The sequence below is a fragment of the Pristiophorus japonicus genome, chromosome 1, assembly GCF_044704955.1.
Source record: "Pristiophorus japonicus isolate sPriJap1 chromosome 1, sPriJap1.hap1, whole genome shotgun sequence".
Taxonomy (NCBI): Eukaryota; Metazoa; Chordata; class Chondrichthyes; family Pristiophoridae; genus Pristiophorus; species Pristiophorus japonicus.
The window spans coordinates 516,944,760-516,962,645 of NC_091977.1; the positions used below are offsets into that span (position 1 = coordinate 516,944,760).

The 17,886-nt window shown below is 44.1% G+C and overlaps 1 protein-coding gene across 5 annotated transcripts in view; it reads left to right on the top strand.

The window, feature by feature from the left end:
- Positions 1-548: 548 nt before the first annotated feature.
- Positions 549-17,886, top strand: part of ankrd12 (ankyrin repeat domain 12) — a 304,379-nt gene continuing 287,041 nt past the window's right edge. For 3 of the 5 annotated variants that reach the window (XR_011596100.1, XM_070896030.1, XM_070896060.1), the window contains exons 1-2: positions 549-635; positions 750-938. The gene's annotated coding sequence lies outside the window, so the exon portion shown is untranslated. Of the gene's footprint in view, positions 636-749; positions 1,259-17,886 lie in introns of those variants that run through there. The other 2 variants (XM_070896039.1, XM_070896048.1) reach the window with 2 other exon arrangements.

Sequence of the window (17,886 nt, forward strand, 5' to 3'; positions counted from 1 at the left end):
ATTGCTTCTGCGCCTGCGTAAACCCTTCTCTTTCACCCACCCAGTCAGTCTCCGTCGATCAAAGCGCACTCACAAAGCAACTGCCGCAAATCCTTTCTTTCCCCCCCCTCCTCCCCCTCCCCACACCTACGTCACAATCAACTACTTCAAGTAGCCGGTGCAAACCCTTCCTTCACCCACAAGCAGCTGCAAGCTACGGCGCCTGCGCAAATCCTTCACCCACAAGCAGCAGTTCGCCGCAAGCTACGGCGCCTGCGCACATCCTCTCTACTTCCCCAACCCCCACCTTAAAAGAAACAGTAGCAACCAACATCGTCTCAAGGGACCTCGCGTCGTTGTCAACTCTTCCCCCAACCGACCTCCAGCCCCACCGACACACATATCAAAAAAGCGACATTCGCTCACTTATAATTCACCAACCGTTTCGTGGGTCCTAAAAAAAAAACTAATTGCGCTAACGAACGAACTTTACATTTTTTTTAAATTGTATAAAGTTTTTCAAGCCGGTCTTCGACAACTGCTAGCTCTTTGCCTCGCCGCAGAGCCCCTTCCTTTTCTAGAACATTCCAGTCTCTTCGAAGACGTTACGTCACGGATCGCCGGTGAATGCCGGGAACTGGCGGTTCGCTGCCGTTGTTGGTGAACTTTTAACAATACAAACCGCTTATAAAAAAAAATATATATATATATATCTGTCGCCTATCCAGGAGAATTGTACATAATATATTATTATTTTTTTTCCTCTGAAGCGGGATTCCTTTTAAATTGTAAATCGTTGACCAGACCAGGCCGGGCTGACGTCCGGAAAGCAGCCAATCAGACGGCCCGTAACAAAAGTCTTCGGCTGGCGGGTCACGTGACGCGACTCCGTCCAACCAGAGGAAACGTTGGGCCCGCGGAAAGTCAAAGGCCGTCCCGGAGATGGAACCTTATCAAAGGTCTCGCCGTTTATAATTTCTCTCGCTTTATTATAATAATAATATATATAAACAAAAATACGTTATAGTTATTCTCGTGCTTTCCCTGGTGGGGGTTCGACAGCGTGAATTGTGTTTTTTTTTCTCCCCCCTCCACCTTCCCCCCCCCCCCCCCTCTCCCTTCCTCCGTCCCAGTCCTGAAATTTTCAACGCGTTTCTTCACACGTCCCTTCGAAAAGGTAAAGGCCGAAAATGATGTTTTAATGGAAAAGAGCGAAGCGAAGGCCCGCGCTAGCAATCGGATATTGTGTGTTGTGCGGTTGGACTGACTGAAACAGGAGGTGTGTGTGATGAGCTGGGGGGGTGGGTGGAAAAAAGAACAACTTTTACATTGCTTAATGTAATGTCCCTTCGCTTTTTGGGGGGATTTTCTTTTTGTTGGGATTTTCTTTTTGTTTTAGATTTTTCCCAGCCCATTTTAAGAGTCTCTCCCTCCCCTCCCCTTATGATTGTGGAGTAAATATTTGCACAGATAACTGTATAATGACGATTGCAGTAGAGAGGGGAGACCCTTATTTGTTGCTAATCTGTATGTTTGTGTTTTTCCAAATGCTGTTGGAAAAGATTTTAAGGTTTATGTTGAGGAAATGGTTTACTAGGAGACCCTTTTAAAGCTTTATTTCTTGCTAATATGTTTTTTTAACAATATATACGTTTGTGTTTTTTTTCAATGGTGTTTGAGATTTTAAGGTTTATATTGAAGGAAGTAGTTTACAAGGTGACCCGTTTAAAGCTTTATTTGTTAATATATAGGTTTATGTTTCTTTATAAATGCTGTTGGGATTTTACGTTTTATTTTGAAGCAAATAATTTACAAGGAGACCCCTTTAAAGCTTTTTGTTTATATATACTTTCAATGCTGTTGAGATTTTAAGGTTTATGTTGAAGGGAATACTATCTCTTTAATTTGAAGACAATGAGATATGATTCGACAGCAATTTCTCTTAAAAATGCTGCAGCTTTCTGAGGGACGGTAGTGGTGACGCGACTATACTGAACTAAAATGGCTTTATGCTTGTAGTCGCTGGGTGGTAAGGCAGCATTGTATGTGGGTTGTCCGAATCCGTTTGGCAAATAATACCAGTAATCTCATAATGACATGATGCCGGTGCAAAGAAGGGAAGAAACTGAGACTAGTCAACCATTTATTTCATTTTAAGTGTTGGATGATCGAGGCACAGGTTGGTTGAGGTAGGTTATGGGGAGAAAAAAGGGAAAGTGATTCAAATCAAATCTGTTGATAATTAAATGGAAGTTTTTTTTAATAATCATCTAAACATGCTTTGGAAATGTATCGGAAATGAAGAAGTAGATTTAACTTAATTCCTTAGATTTAATTACGGTATAACATCACAGTCTGGTAGTACGAATTACAATTCTCTCGGGAATGCAGACATTTTAAATCTTCGTAAATCGTGATTTTTCTGTGTGTGTCTGTGAAATCGGATTTAGATCACGAAGAGAATCCGGACCAGTTTACTGTAAACAGGAAATGATTTTATGTTGCTTTTAAAAGCTTTATTTATAGTGTTATGCGCAAATATTGTGCTCTTGAATTCAGTAAGGCTAGAATCAGCTCTTGCAAACTGGCATTTGTAGCTTAAAACGAGGGCTACGAAACACTTCATACTGCAGACTCTGACAGCTCCTGATGGCATTAATTTATCTCCCCACCCCCCCAAAAAAAAATACGCAGGGCATATGGAAAAAGCGCTGTGATTTATGTACTTGTTCATTATATAGAATCTTGGTGCTGGATATTGTTTCTTGTGACAGGCTTTTTCATTTCTGCTTTTTAGAACAATGCAAATCTCATATAGACATTTATAGAGTGAGCTTCCAGACTTTAGTCATTGGATACTTCAGATTTTTTTCTCCCAGCAGTTTGATGGAAAAATACTATTTTAAGTGCCTGATTTGAGCCCAAGCCAAATATCACTTTCCTGTGTCTTTGAATTTGAACCACATTTGGTATACAAGTTGAAGGGGTTGATTTTAATGGGCACATTTGTTATCTGTGCTGAAGGCTGTATTCTTAGACTGTCCTATCTCATTCTTAATGTCTAAGAGCAGGATAGCATTGAGGGTGGGCTAAACTGATCGAGACACAAATTCTCTCTTCATTTTTTTATATACTATATCATGGTGACACCACCCACAAGCACACAGGGTCAGCTTCTACGATAATAACCCAACTCGACCTCTCTGCCTGCACCATTGATGTCAAAGCTGTTGCTATACTCTCCAACTGCCTGTCTGATGATTAAATTATGGATGAGTCAAAATTTTCTTCAGCTAAATATTGGTGATATTAAACATGGCAAAATCTGATTCTGTGCTTGCCGATAATGTCACTATGGGCGGCATATAAATGAAGAAAAAGGGGATTGTGTATGTAGCCCTGAGAAGACAAAATAGATGACTGGGCACGGAAGAAGAAAACATTGGAAGAGATCTAATGACTGCTCTGGGACAGGCAGGAGAGAAAATGGAAACCAGATTGAAGGAGTACTGAAAATAAAAAGATTTTAGCTGAAACATTAAATTGTGGACGAGTTGAAATTTCCTTAGATTCAATTTTACTAACATAGAACTTTTCTCCTTAGGCTCCTACCACCACTGATGTGCCTCTAAGCTCAACTCCATCAGTCTTATCAGACTAAATCTAGATTTAGAACCTCTACATCCTGTTTCATTTGAACCTTGTTTCCTGTGTTGTCTAATGCCGAGATCTAGAATCATAGAAATTACAGACCAGAGACAGATCATTCAGTCCATCGCCTATGCTGGTGCTGGCTTTTCAACTGAAGGTATCCACTTTCCTTTGTGCTTTTCATCAGCAGCATTGTCTGCCTGTAGGCCCACCTCTTCCTCATTATAAAATCCTTATCACACTTTCCTCCCCTCAAGAATTGATTCCTCCAACACTTTTTTACGCAGCCATCTACACTCCATCCTCCACAGACTTCCACCATATTCATAATTCTGAGACTTGTACCATCTCCTCCATAAAAAGCATGCAAACTTGTCAACCCCGTCCTTGCCAAGCTTCACAGGATCTTGGTGTCTGAGAAATTTGACTTCAAGTACCTCTTTTTTTTAATATTCTTCCACAGCTTTGCTTCACTTTGAGTAGTTTTCCTCCTCCACGTTTTTAGCACTTGGTTACCCTTTACCTCCCGTTCACTCTACTACACCATCAATGGCTATTTTGTCAGTCACTATATTTCTGCTGTCAGCAATGTTTGCTCCAAAATTTCTCTGCCACTATTTTCACCCATTTCTTTTTCCTGCCTATGTTTTCTTTATTTGAAGAGCACTATTGAAACGTACGGTATTGCTTGAAGTTTTTTTGCTCCACACCGTCCCTTCATTTAAAAAAAAATTTCTCCTGGAGGTTTGAAAGCCACTGATTTATAAGACTATAATGAGGCCCAGTAATTTTATCCCCTTTGATTTTTCTAAAAATTCACTTCTATGTACTGTTTTAGTAGTTTGTCTATGTCCTGACTTTTTACATTTGAAACTGCATGGTCAATGTTGATGGGCATGCTTACCAAACAAGCGTCAAACCTGATCCTGTCCTTGGGTGAAGTATAGGGGCATATTTTTGAGCAGGATTACAAAAACAGTTTGATTTTTCAATTGTGTTTAGAATATTAAATACATAAACATTTTAAAATCATTCTACAGTATTGCAATAAGTGCAGGCAATAGATTGATACCTCAGCAATGTGCACTTAATTCTGCGATTCAGTTCATAGAAACATAGAAATTTACAGCACAGGAGGAGGCCATTTTGGCCCATCGTGTCCGCGCCGGCCCACAGAGCCACACGGCCTCAGTCAGCAGCTCTGAAGGTTCCATATAAACCTATGAACAATGACGGCAAGGTAAAGAGCAACCAGTCCACCCCACACAACTGCGACACCCCATACACTGAAACATTCTACAACTCCACCCCAACCGGAGCCATGTGATCTGGGAGAGGCCAATTGGGGAGAAAAAAATCTGGGAAAATTCCTCTCCGACCCATCCAGGCGATCGAAACCAGTCCAGGTGATCACCCTGGCCGTATTCGATTCCCTGCAGTACTTAACCATCGTATCTGCGCCGGCCAACAAGAGGTTATCCAGTCTAATCCCAATTACAGCTCTAGGTCCGTAACCCTGCAGGTTACGGCACTTCAAGTGCCCATCCAAGCACCGTTTAAATGTGGTGAGGGATTTCAAATCCACCACCCTTCCAGGCAGTGAGTTCCAGACCCCCACAATGCTCTGTGTGAAGAAGCCCCCCCCCCTCAAATCCCCTCTGAGCCTTCCACCAACCACCTTAAAACTATGCCCCCTTGTAATTGACCCCTCCACCAAGGGAAATAGGTCCTTGCTATCCACTATATCCAGGCCCCTCAATTGTACACCTCAATGAGGTCTCCTCTGAACCTCCTGTTACAATGAGAACAAGTGCAGGCAATCTGTCCTCATAGCTAAGATTCTCCATTCCAGGCAGCATCCTAATAAATCTCCTCTGCACCCTCTCTAGTGCAATCATGTCTTTCCTATAATATGGCGACCAGAACTGCACGCAGTACTCCAGCTGTGGCCTAACCAGAGTATTATACAATTTAAGCATAACATCCCTGCTCTTATATTCTATGCCTCATCTAATAAAGGCAAGTATTCTTATGCCTTCTTAACCACCTATCCACCTGGCCGCCTACTTTCAGGGAGATGTGGACAAGCACTCCAAGGTCCCTTTGTTCATCTACACTATTAAGTGGCCTACCACTTAATGTGTATACCCTCATTCACCCTCCCCAAGTGCATTACCTCACACTTCTCTGAATTAAATTCCATTTGCCACTGCTCTGCCCACTTAACCAGTAGATTGATATCCTCCTGCAGTCTATGACTTTCCTCTTCATTATCAACCACACAGCCAATTTTAATGTCATCTGCAAACTTCTTAATCATACTCCCTAAATTCAAATCTAAATCATTGATATATACCACAAAAAGCAAGGGACCCAGTACTGAGCCCTGTGGAACCCCACTGGTAACATTCTTCAAGTCACACAAACATCCATCAACTATTACCCTTTGTTTCCTACCTCAAAGCTATTTTTGAATCCAACTAGCCACTTTGCCCTGGATCCCATGGGCTTTAACCTTCGTGACCAGTCAACCATGTGGGACCTTATCAAAAGCTTTGATAAAGGTCATATACTATACATTGTACGCACTACCCTCATCGACCCTCTTGGTTACCTCCTCAAAAAATTCAATCAGGTTAGTCAAACACGATCTTCCCTTAACAAATTTGTGCTGACTGTCCCTAATTAATCCTTGCCTTTCCAAATGTAGATTCATCCTGTCTTTCAGGATTTTTCCCAATAATTTTCCCACCACTGGGGTTAGGCTGACAGGCCTGTAATTAGTCGGCCTATCCCTTTCTCCCTTCTTAAATAAGGGTATCACATTAGCAGTCCTCCGGCACCATGCTTGACTCCAAAGAGGACTGGAAAATGATGGTCAAAGCCCCTGCTAGTTCCTCTTTTACTTTGCTCAACAGCTTGGGCTACATTTCATCTGGGCCTGGGAACTTATCAATTTACATAGCTGCTAACCCCCTTAATACCTCCTCTCTCACTTTTTTTCATCCAGAATTTCACACTCCTCCTTGATAGCAGTATCTACATTGCCTCTTTCCTTTGTGAAAACGGACGCAAAGTATTCATTTAAGAACGATACCAACATCTTCCGTCTCCACACAAAGATTACCCTCATGGTTTCTAATAGGCCCTATCCTTTCTTTAGTTACCCTCTTGCTCTTAATATATTTATAGAACATCTTTGGGTTTTCCTTAATTTTACTAGCCAAGAATTTTTCATGCTCTCTCTTAGCATTCCTAATATCCTTTTTAATTTTATCTCAACTTTCTATATTCCTCAAGTTTCCATAGTATTTAGCCGTTGGTATGTGACACAAGCTTCCCTTTTTTCTTTATTCTCCCCTGTAAGTCCCTCGACATCCAAGGGGCTCTAGAATTGTTATTCCCACCCTTTTTTCTTGAAGGGCATATGTTTGGCCTGAGCTTTCCGGATCTCCTCCTCGAATGCCTCCCACTGTTCCGACATTGATTTACGTACAAGTAGCTGTTTCCAGTTCACTGTGACCAAATCACTCCTCAACTTAGCAAAGTTAGCTTTTCTCCAATTTGGGACTTTTTTCCTGGTCGATTCTTGTCCTTATCCATAACTATCTTGAATCTGACTGAATTATGGTCACTGGCACCCAAGTGCTTTCCCACTAATACCCCTTCCACCAGCCCAGCTTCATTCCCCAAAACTAAATCCAAAACCACCCACTCTCCTATTGGGCTTGTTACATACTGATTAAAAAAGTTCGGATTATTTTTTGGGATGTTAGCCTTCAAAAATAATTAATCTTCCCTCCCCCCTCCCCCATGTCTCGCTCTTCCCTCCCCCCTCCCCCGTGTCTCGCTCTTCCCTCCCCCCTCCCCCGTGTCTCGCTCTTCCCTCCCCCCTCCCCCGTGTCTCGCTCTTCCCTCCCCCTCCCCCGTGTCTCGCTCTTCCCTCCCCCCTCCCCCGTGTCTCGCTCTTCCCTCCCCCCTCCCCCGTCTCTCGCTCTTCCCTCCCCCTCCCCCGTCTCTCGCTCTTCCCTCCCCCCTCCCCCGTCTCTCGCTCTTCCCTCCCCCTCCCCCGTCTCTCGCTCTTCCCTCCCCCCTTCCCCGTCTCGCGCTCTTCCCACCCCCTCCCCCGTCTCTCGCTCTTCCCTCCCCCGTCTCTCGCTCTTCCCTCTTCCCTCCCCCGTCTCTCGCTCTTCCCTCCCCCGTCTCTCGCTCTTCCCTCCCCCGTCTCTCGCTCTTCCCTCCCCCGTCTCTCGCTCTTCCCTCCCCCGTCTCTCGCTCTTCCCTCCCCCGTCTCTCGCTCTTCCCTCCCCCGTCTCTCGCTCTTCCCTCCCCCGTCTCTCGCTCTTCCCTCCCCCGTCTCTCGCTCTTCCCTCCCCCGTCTCTCGCTCTTCCCTCCCCCGTCTCTCGCTCTTCCCTCCCCCGTCTCTCGCTCTTCCCTCCCCCGTCTCTCGCTCTTCCCTCCCCCGTCTCTCGCTCTTCCCTCCCCCGTCTCTCGCTCTTCCCTCCCCCGTCTCTCGCTCGTCCCTCCCCCGTCTCTCGCTCGTCCCTCCCCCGTCTCTCGCTCGTCCCTCCCCCGTCTCTCGCTCGTCCCTCCCCCGTCTCTCGCTCGTCCCTCCCCCGTCTCTCGCTCGTCCCTCCCCCGTCTCTCGCTCGTCCCTCCCCCGTCTCTCGCTCGTCCCTCCCCCGTCTCTCGCTCGTCCCTCCCCCGTCTCTCGCTCGTCCCTCCCCCGTCTCTCGCTCGTCCCTCCCCCGTCTCTCGCTCGTCCCTCCCCCGTCTCTCGCTCGTCCCTCCCCCGTCTCTCGCTCGTCCCTCCCCCGTCTCTCGCTCGTCCCTCCCCCGTCTCTCGCTCGTCCCTCCCCCGTCTCTCGCTCGTCCCTCCCCCGTCTCTCGCTCGTCCCTCCCCCGTCTCTCGCTCGTCCCTCCCCCGTCTCTCGCTCGTCCCTCCCCCGTCTCTCGCTCGTCCCTCCCCCGTCTCTCGCTCGTCCCTCCCCCGTCTCTCGCTCGTCCCTCCCCCCTCCTTAACCCGCCCCCTCTCCCTCCCTCCCCTCCTTAACCCCCCCACGGAAGCTCTCGGAACATGGTCGGAATGATTGCAGGGCCCTACCTCTGGTTCTGGCCCACACTTCAGGTTGGGGCAGAGTCTCGACAGGTTGCATGCACAGAAGGACAGAAAAAGTACAGTACAAATAATCAGTGCTTTACCCAAGATGATTCCTACTTTGATTTTTCTATTTTTGGACAACATTTTACCTCGTGACTAAAGGGGTTGATAATTCAGAGCATTGGAATGTTTGTCAACTTCAAGATTTCCAAGGCTGATACAGCATAGGATGTGTTGCCAGGGAATAGTTGTCTCTTCCCAATATCTCTTAGTCCAACTACAAACTGGCACCCCTGCTGCACAGACACGATGTTTGCATTTTCCATACCAGCATAATTCATGGTCTTTGAATGAGATAGCCAGTTTGTGCTGAATTAGTGGTATTTACTTTGCCACTGACTACTGGATAGAAACTATCTAAACTAATTTCTTGTTGAACCCTTTCTGCGATTTGGAAGATAACCTAATTTACTTTCATTCCATCTGACTAGCTGGACTTGAACTCAAGTCCCAGAAAGGCGAATGTTTTAATTAACTAGCAATTCGGTTTCTATTTTTCTGCATTTCTTGCAAGCATTTTAATTATTTTTGTAAGATAATGTGATTGTATGAGACAGTGTTACTCTTTTGAAATGCACTTTCAACATATGGTAGTGTTTAAATAATTCAGAAAGGCAACATATATTGTAGTGATTGGATTTTATTTTTTAAATTACAGCTAAAGGGAGAAAAACTTCCTCCATGCCATTTAAGGAGAAAAAAAAGAGATGGAAAGGTGCTGAAAAGGGTAATAAGGATAGTGCACAAGAAAATTCCAAGTTTTGGGGGTTACAATAAATGCACCAATAACTTGGGAAATTAATAGGGAACACAAGAGTTGTAGTATTGATATTCTAATGTTACATTTCTATTACTACTGATCAGTCAGTTTATATATTAAACTCTGGCAGGGCTACCATTTTGCAAACAGCTGTGTAGGCTGGTTGCCATTTGCCACTTGCCTGCAGTCTGACTCATTTTCTCGGGCAGCACGTATACACTAGTTGATGCACTTGGCTTAGTCATGTCTGTCACTCCAGTTAATCCAGTCATTATATGACTGTAGGTGTGAACTACTTGGATAAGAGAATGATTTATTCCCTTTTTATCCAATATAATAAAAGGCTCTATTTACATTTTTGGAGCGAAAAACTGCTTTGTACATGCATAAAAATCAAATATGCACATTTGATTTTGAATGCCTCATTTTCAAATTTGGATTTTAATGATCGAATTGGTGTCCATTTTTAAAAGACTTTCTTTCACGACTTAGACTCCACAGGTGTCTGGCCATATTCCATTTTAGTAACTCAGCTGGGCTCACGAGTAAAGCAAAGGTCTTCAGACTTGAACATAAGCTGTGTTTTCATGTCATTAGTTTCAATTGGCACTGCTTTTCATGGTTTGGTTGTGATCGAGTGTGGTGAGGCTGATCATTTGTGTGGCATTTGTTACTCTTAGAAGGCTCAACGAATAAAGCTAAATTTTGTTTTCAAGAGTACATCTTTTGTCAGTATAGAAATGTTACTGGAGTGTTTTTTTTTCCTTTTGTTTAACCCTTACTCTTTCTCTCTTCTGTATACTGCCACATGGTTACATGGTCAGTGATATTGATGTCAGTAGAATGAGATGTGAAAAACAAGCTCATTTCTGAACTTGTCAAACATTTACATAGGTGTACTTGTATTTCCAACAGGGCCCTCTGGATAGCAGTCAGGCCAAGATATGTTTTTCTTCTCTTTAGGCTTTGGATTTGAAGCTAACTGCATTGCCACCACCATCTTGCTGAAACCTGCTTTCTCTGCAGTTTTTGGAACTGCAGCAACACACATGATAAGCACTATGTTAGTAAAAGACTCCAGCTACTTCTGCAAGTTTTATTTGTTGTATATTTTTAAATCCGTGTTGTTCTCTACGTGCCTCCCTCCCTTTCCCCCCCACAATTCCACCAGATGAGAGAATTGCACTGCTAGTGATTAATGTATGACCACAACATTTAAGGGGCAAAATTAGTACTATTTTCTGTGTAGGATGCCTAATTGTTTCCTTCCCGCTGCATTTTTTTAAATTGAGAAAAAAACATGAAGGGCCAAGGCATGTGGTGCAGAACACCATGTCGATAAAAGTAAAATAGAAGGTTATGTAATTTGGGAAGTAGTGATTAGGTGATGCTTAGCATTGTCTTTTAAGGTTGTAGAAGGATCAAAACACAAAGGGAGTCAGGTACACAGATTTTGGGTCCTGGTAAGTTATAAGGCTGTACTTGCACATTTACTTCTGAAACCTATGCTGTTTTTCCTGTACCAAACTATAGCTGGTGATGAGGCAGACTTTGGTTTCAAATTTGCTATAATCTGGAACTGATGGGCTACTTGGTTATCCAATGCAGAGATTGTGTAATCTAATAGTTTTGAATTCTATTTACCATGCATTCTAAACAACCGGTCTCATCCGACTTAAAGCTGATACTTCATGATTTTCAGTAGAAATCTAAAACTATTCCAACAGGCTAACTTTAAGTGTAGTCACTTTTTTGTAATGTAGAAAAATCCTTCTGTGGGATTTGAATGCATGTTTGATGATTTAATATTTCTTGTGAGATGCGCTCTCCACTTAATAAGAACATAAATAGGAACAGGAGTAGGCCATACGGCCCCTCGAGCCTGCTCCGCCATTCAATAAGATCATGGCTGATCTGATCATGGACTCCGCTCCACTTCCCCGCCCGCTTCCCATAACCCCTTATCTCCTTATCCCCTTATCATTTAAGAAACTGTCTATTTCTGTCTTAAATTTATTCAATGTCCCAGCTTCCACAGCTCTCAGGCAGCGAATTCCACAGATTTACAACCCATGGAGAAAAGAAATTTCTCCTCATCTCTGTTTTAAATGGGCGGCCCCTTATTCTAAGATCATGCCCTCTGGTTGGTACTGCAGCCTGCCATGGTTGTTGTGCTTCAGATTGTGTGGAGGGTTAATACAGGAAAGAGAATTGGAGATGGGGGGGACAATCTCGGGAAACCTGAAAATTGGAAGAACAGTAGTTCTAAAATATATTTTGCTAATTTTGAGGCCAGGATTAACTGGCACGGTGAATTTTTCATCAACATTTTCACAATTGTAGGAAAATAAATTCACTTGTGTCTAGAGAAAGTTAAGTTTCACAGTTCAAGCGGCAGAGGTGTCTGGAAAGTAAACATTTTGTGCAAAATTGCCCAATATAATGTCATGAAATTCTGTTTCAGTGACCTCATGAATTGATATGATGGGCTACCCAGTCATGTTGCTGAAGTAGAACTTCATATTATATCAGTATGATTTCTAGAAAAAAGGCTGCCTCTAACTTTTTTTTTCTACTTGTTTTCTGCCCTCTCTCTGAAGATAATTCAGTCATGCTCTGACATTATTCATGGATGAGATGTAACACTATGTATTAGCACAATTTGTTTGTTGTGGGAGTGGAAGGAAGATTCAGAGTCAAATAGGGAGCCCAAAACCCTATTTTGTTTTCTTTTAAAGTGACAAGTTTTTTTGAAAGGCCATAATTAGGTGGCTTTGAATGTCACAAACTGAGTTTAAGACTTATGGTTGTCTGTACTCAAACTTGTCTAGCTCCCTTTTGAATGTTTGCAGGAAATCTGAATACTGCACATGCTGACAACTTATTCCAGAAGTCTATGACTGCAAAAAGAAGTACTCCTGTAGCATCTGTCATAGCGTCAGCTGTGGCTCAGTGGGTAGCACACTCACCTGAGTCAGAGATTATGGGTTTGAGTCCCGCTCTAGGGACTTGAGCACACAAATCTAGACTGACCCTCCAGTGCAGTACTGAGAGAGTGCTGCACTGTCGGAGGTGCCGTCTTTCGGATGAGACGTTAAACTGAGACCCTGTCTGCTTTCTCAGGTAGATGTAAAAGATCCCATGGCACTATTGTCCTAGCCAATATTTATTCCTCAATCAACATAACAAAAACCGATAAGGGGTTATGGGGAGTGGACAGGGAAGTGGACCTGAGTCTATAATCAGATCAGCCATGATTATATTAAATGGCGGAGCAAGTTCGAAGGGGCTGTATGGCCTGCTCCTGCTCCTATTTCTTATCCTCCACAGCCTATCCAGCTCAAATAGGAGCATCTTTTTATTACTTTATAGACCGCAATCATATCTCCTAAAAGTCTATACTTTCGTGAAGTTTATAAAAAAAAAAAGACCCCTTAAACTATGTGTTGGGCTAGTGGCCCTCTGATATTTTCCATCCCTCTACATTCCCCACCACCATTACCAACTTCCCAAGATCAAATGTAAAAAATACTCCCACTGATAATCACTGTGTTACATAGAAACATAGAAAATAGGTGCAGGAGTAGGCCATTCGGACCTTCGAGCCTGCACCACCATTCAATAAGATCGTGGTTGATCCTTCACCTCAGTACCCTTTCCCGCTTTCTCTCCATACCCCTTGATCCCTTTAGCCGTAAGGGCCATATCTAACTCCCTCTTGAATACATCCAATGAACTGACATCAACAACTCTCTGCGGCAGGGAGTTCCACAGGTTAACAACTCTCTCAGTGAAGAAGTTTCTCCTCATCTCAGTCCTAAATGGCCTACCCCTTATCCTAAGACTGTGTCCTCTGGTTCTGGACTTCCCCAATATCGGGAACATTCTTCCCGCATCTAACCTGTCCCGTCCCGTCAGAATCTTGTACGTTTCTATGAGATCCCCTCTCATCCTTCTAAACTACAGTGTATAAAGGCCCAGTTGATCCAGTCTCTCCTCGGTATGTCAGTCCAGCCATCCCTGGAATCAGTCTGGTGAACCTTCGCTGCACTCCCTCAATAGCAAGAACGTCCTTCCTCAGATTAGGAGACCAAGACTGAACACACTATTCCAGGTGAGGCCTCACCAAGGCCTTGTACAATTGCAGTAAGACCTCCCTGCTCCTATACTCAAATCCCCTAGCTATGAAGGCCAACATGCCATTTGCCTTCTTCACCGCCTGCTGTACCTGCATGCCAACTTTCAATGACTAATGAACCATGACACCCAGGTCTCGTTGCACCTCCCCTTTTCCTAATCTGCCACCATTCAGATAATCTGCCTTCGTGTTTTTGCAAACAAAGTGGATAACCTCACATTTATTCACATTATACTGCATCTGCCATGCATTTGCCCACTCACCTAACCTGTCCAAATCACCCTGCAGCCTCTTAGCATCCTCCTCACAGCTCACACCGCCACCCAGTTTAGTGTCCTCTGCAAACTTGGAGATATTACACTCAATTCCTTCATCCAAATCATTGATGTATATTGTAAAGAGAGCTGGGGTCCAAGGAATGAGCCCTGCGGCACTCTACTAGTCACTGCCCCCCATTCCGAAAAGGACCCGTTTATCCCGACTCTCTGCTTCCTGTCTGCCAACCAGTTCTCTATCCACGTCAGTACATTACCCCCAATACCATGTGCTTTAATTTTGCACACCAATCTCTTGTGTGGGACCTTGTCAAAAGCCTTTTGAAAGTCCAAATACACCACATCCACTGGTTCTCCCCTGTCCACTCTACTAGTTACATCCTCAAAAAATTCTAGAAGATTTGTTGAGCATGATTTCCCTTTCATAAATCCATGTTAACTTGGACCGATCCTGTCACTGCTTTCCAAATGCGCTATTATTTCAACTTTAATAATTGATTCCAATATTTTCCCCATTACTGATGTCAGGCTAACCGGTCTATAATTATCCGTTTTCTCTCTCCCTCCTTTTTTATAAAGTGGTGTTACAGTCCATAGGAACTGATCCAGAGTCGATAGACTGTTGGAAAATGATCACCAATGCATCCACTATTTCTAGGGCCACTTCGTTAAGTACTCTGGGATGCAGACCATCAGGCCCTGGGGATTTATCGGCCTTCAATCCCATCAATTTCCCGTCTAATTAGGATATCCTTCAATTCTTCTTTCTCACTCGGTCCCCAAGTACATCCGGATGGTTATTTGTGTCTTCCTTCGTGAAGACAGAACCAAAGTATTTGTTCAATTGGTCTGCCATTTCTTTGTTCCCCATTATAAATTCACCCGAGTCCGACTGCAAGGGACCTACGTTTGTCTTCCCTAATCTTTTTCTCTTCACATATCTATAGAGGCTTTTGCAGTCAGTTTTTATGTTCCCGGCAAGTTTCCTCTCGTACTCTATTTTCCCCCTCCTAATTAAACCCTTTGTCCTCCCCTGCTGAATTATAAATTTCTCCCAGTCCTCTGGTTTGCTACTTTTTCTGGCCAATTTATATGCCTCTTCCTTGGATCTAACACTATCCTTAATTTCCCTTGTTGGCCACGGTTGAGCCACCTTCCCTGTTTTATTTTTACTCCAGACAGGGATGTACAATTGTTGAAGTTCATCCATGTGATCTATAAATGCTTGCCATTGCCTATCCACCGTCAACCCTTTAAGTATCACTCGCCAGTCTATTCTAGCCAATTCACGCCTCATGCCGTTGAAGTTAGCTTTCCTTAAGTTCAGAACCCTAGTTTCTGATTTCACTGTGTCACTCTCCATCTTAATAAAGAATTTTACCATATTATGGTCACTTTCCTCGCACAACAAGATTGCTAATTAGTCCCTTCTCATTACACATCACCCAGCCTAGGATGGCCAGCTCTCTAGTTGGTTCCTCGACATATTGGTCAAGAAAACCATCCCTAATGCACTCCAGGAAATCCTCTTCCACCGCATTGCTATCAGTTTGGATAGCCCAATCAATATGTAAATTAAAGTCGCCCATGATAACTGCTGTACCTTTATTGCACACATTCCTTATTTCTTGTTTGATGCTGTCCCCAACCTCACTACTACTGTTTGGTGACCTGTACACAACTACCACCAGCATTTTCTGCCCTTTGGTATTCCGTGGCTCCGCCCATACCGATTCCACATCATCCAAACCAGTGTCCTTCCTTATTATTGCATTAATTTCCTCTTTAACCAGCAACGCCACCCCGCCTCCTTTTCCTTTCTGTCTGTCCTTCCTAAATGTTGAATACCCCTGGATGTTGAGTTCCCAGCCTTGGTCACCCTGGAGCCATGTCTCCGTGATGCCAACTACATCATATCCATTAACTGCTATCTGCGCAGTTAATTCGTCCACCTTATTCCGAATACTCCTCGCATTGAGGCACAGAGCCTTCAGGCTTGTCTTTTTAACACACTTTGCCCCTTTAGAATTTTGCTGTAATGTGGCGCTTTTTGTTTTTTGCCTTGGGTTTCTCTGCCTTCCACTTTTACTATTCTCCATTCTATCTTTTGCCTCTGTCTCCCTTTTATTTCCCTCTGCCTCCCTGCATAGGTTCCCATCCCCTGCCATATTAGTTTAACTCCTCCCCAACAGCACTAGCAAACACTCCCCCTAGGACATTGGTTCCGGTCCTGCCCAGGTGCAGACCGTCTGGTTTATACTGGTCCCACCTCCTCCAGAACCGGTTCTAATGTCCCAGGAATTTGAATCCCTCCCTTCTGCACCACTCCTCAAGCCACGTATTCATCTGAGCTATCCTGCGATTCCTACTCTGACTAGCACGTGGAAATGGTAGCAATCCTGAGATTACTACTTTTGAGGTCCTACTTTTTAATTTAGCTCCAAGCTCCCTAAATTCGTCTCGTAGAACCTCATCCCGTTTTTTACCTATATCATTGGTACCTATATGCACCACGACAACTGGCTGTTCACCCTCCCTTTTCAGAATGTCCTGCGTCCACTCCGAGCCATCCTTGACCCTTGCACCAGGGAGGCAACATACCATCCTGGAGTCTCGGTTGCGGCCGCAGAAACGCCTATCTATTCCCCTTACAATTGAATCCCCTATTGCTATCGCTCTCCCACTCTTTTTCCTGCCCTCTTGTGCAGCAGAGCCACCCACGGTGCCATGAACTTGGCTGCTGCTGCCTTCCCCTGATGAGTCATCCCCTCAGGTTGGACAGGTTTTCGGTCCATGATCGGCAAGAATTCCAGGGGCAATGAGTGGAGAGCAGTGACAGCTGCAGACAAACGACACATTGCTCAATAGATTTCTGGAAGAAATTACAACCATAAAACAAGAAATATTTCTTTGAGAATTCAAAATTAGTTTCTATATGCAAACACAAAATGAGACAACGGCTTTAAGGATGCATTTTTGCAAAAAGACATATATATAAAAAAAGCAACAATATGAAAGGAGATAAAATGGTGTGTATTACAGTAACGTGGATAATGGCAGTACAACCAGTGTGTCAGGACTGCAGTATGGGAATTTGTGGACAGAGAGTCCATCTGGATTGACCACACTTGTGGGAAATGTCTGTGTTGAGTCACTCCAACTCAGTTGTTAATCTGGAGCAGGGGTTGGAGACAATCCGAAGCATAAGCAAGGGGAGGAATATGTAGATAGTTTACTCCAGAACACCCATCACATAACATAGAGAGGTCCAAACATTAAAACAAAAGCTGAATTCAGGTGAGGTGAGAGTGACTGCTCTTGACACTGAGTCAGCATTTGAGCCCCAGTAAAACTGAAGTTAATAGAGATCAGGGGGGAAAAAAATATTCAGTGGCTGGAGTCATATCTGGCACAAAGGAAGATAGTTGTGTCTGTTGTACTCATCCCAGGACATTGCTGCAGGATTTCCTCAGGGCAATATCCTAGGCCCAACTATCTTCAGCTGCTTCATCAGTGACCTTTCCTCCACCATAAAGTCAGAAGTGGATCATTGCAGTGTTCAGCTCCATTCATAATTCTGCATAATGAAGCAGGTCATGCCTAGATGCAGCAAGACTTGGATAACATCCAGGCTTGGGCTGATAAGTGGCATGTAATATTCATGCTATGTGTGACCGGCAATAACTATTTCCAACAAGAGAGAGCCAAACCACCTCCCCATGACATTCAGTGCCATTACCATCGCTGAGTTCCCCCACCATCAACATCCTGGAGGAGATGAGCTTCCGACTACTTATCCGTGCCATTACGAAGACCACCGATTTCCATCTCCGCAACATTACCTGACTCCATCTCTGCCTCCGCTCATCTGCTGCTGAAACCCTCATGCATGCCTTTGTTATCCCTAGACTTGACTATTCC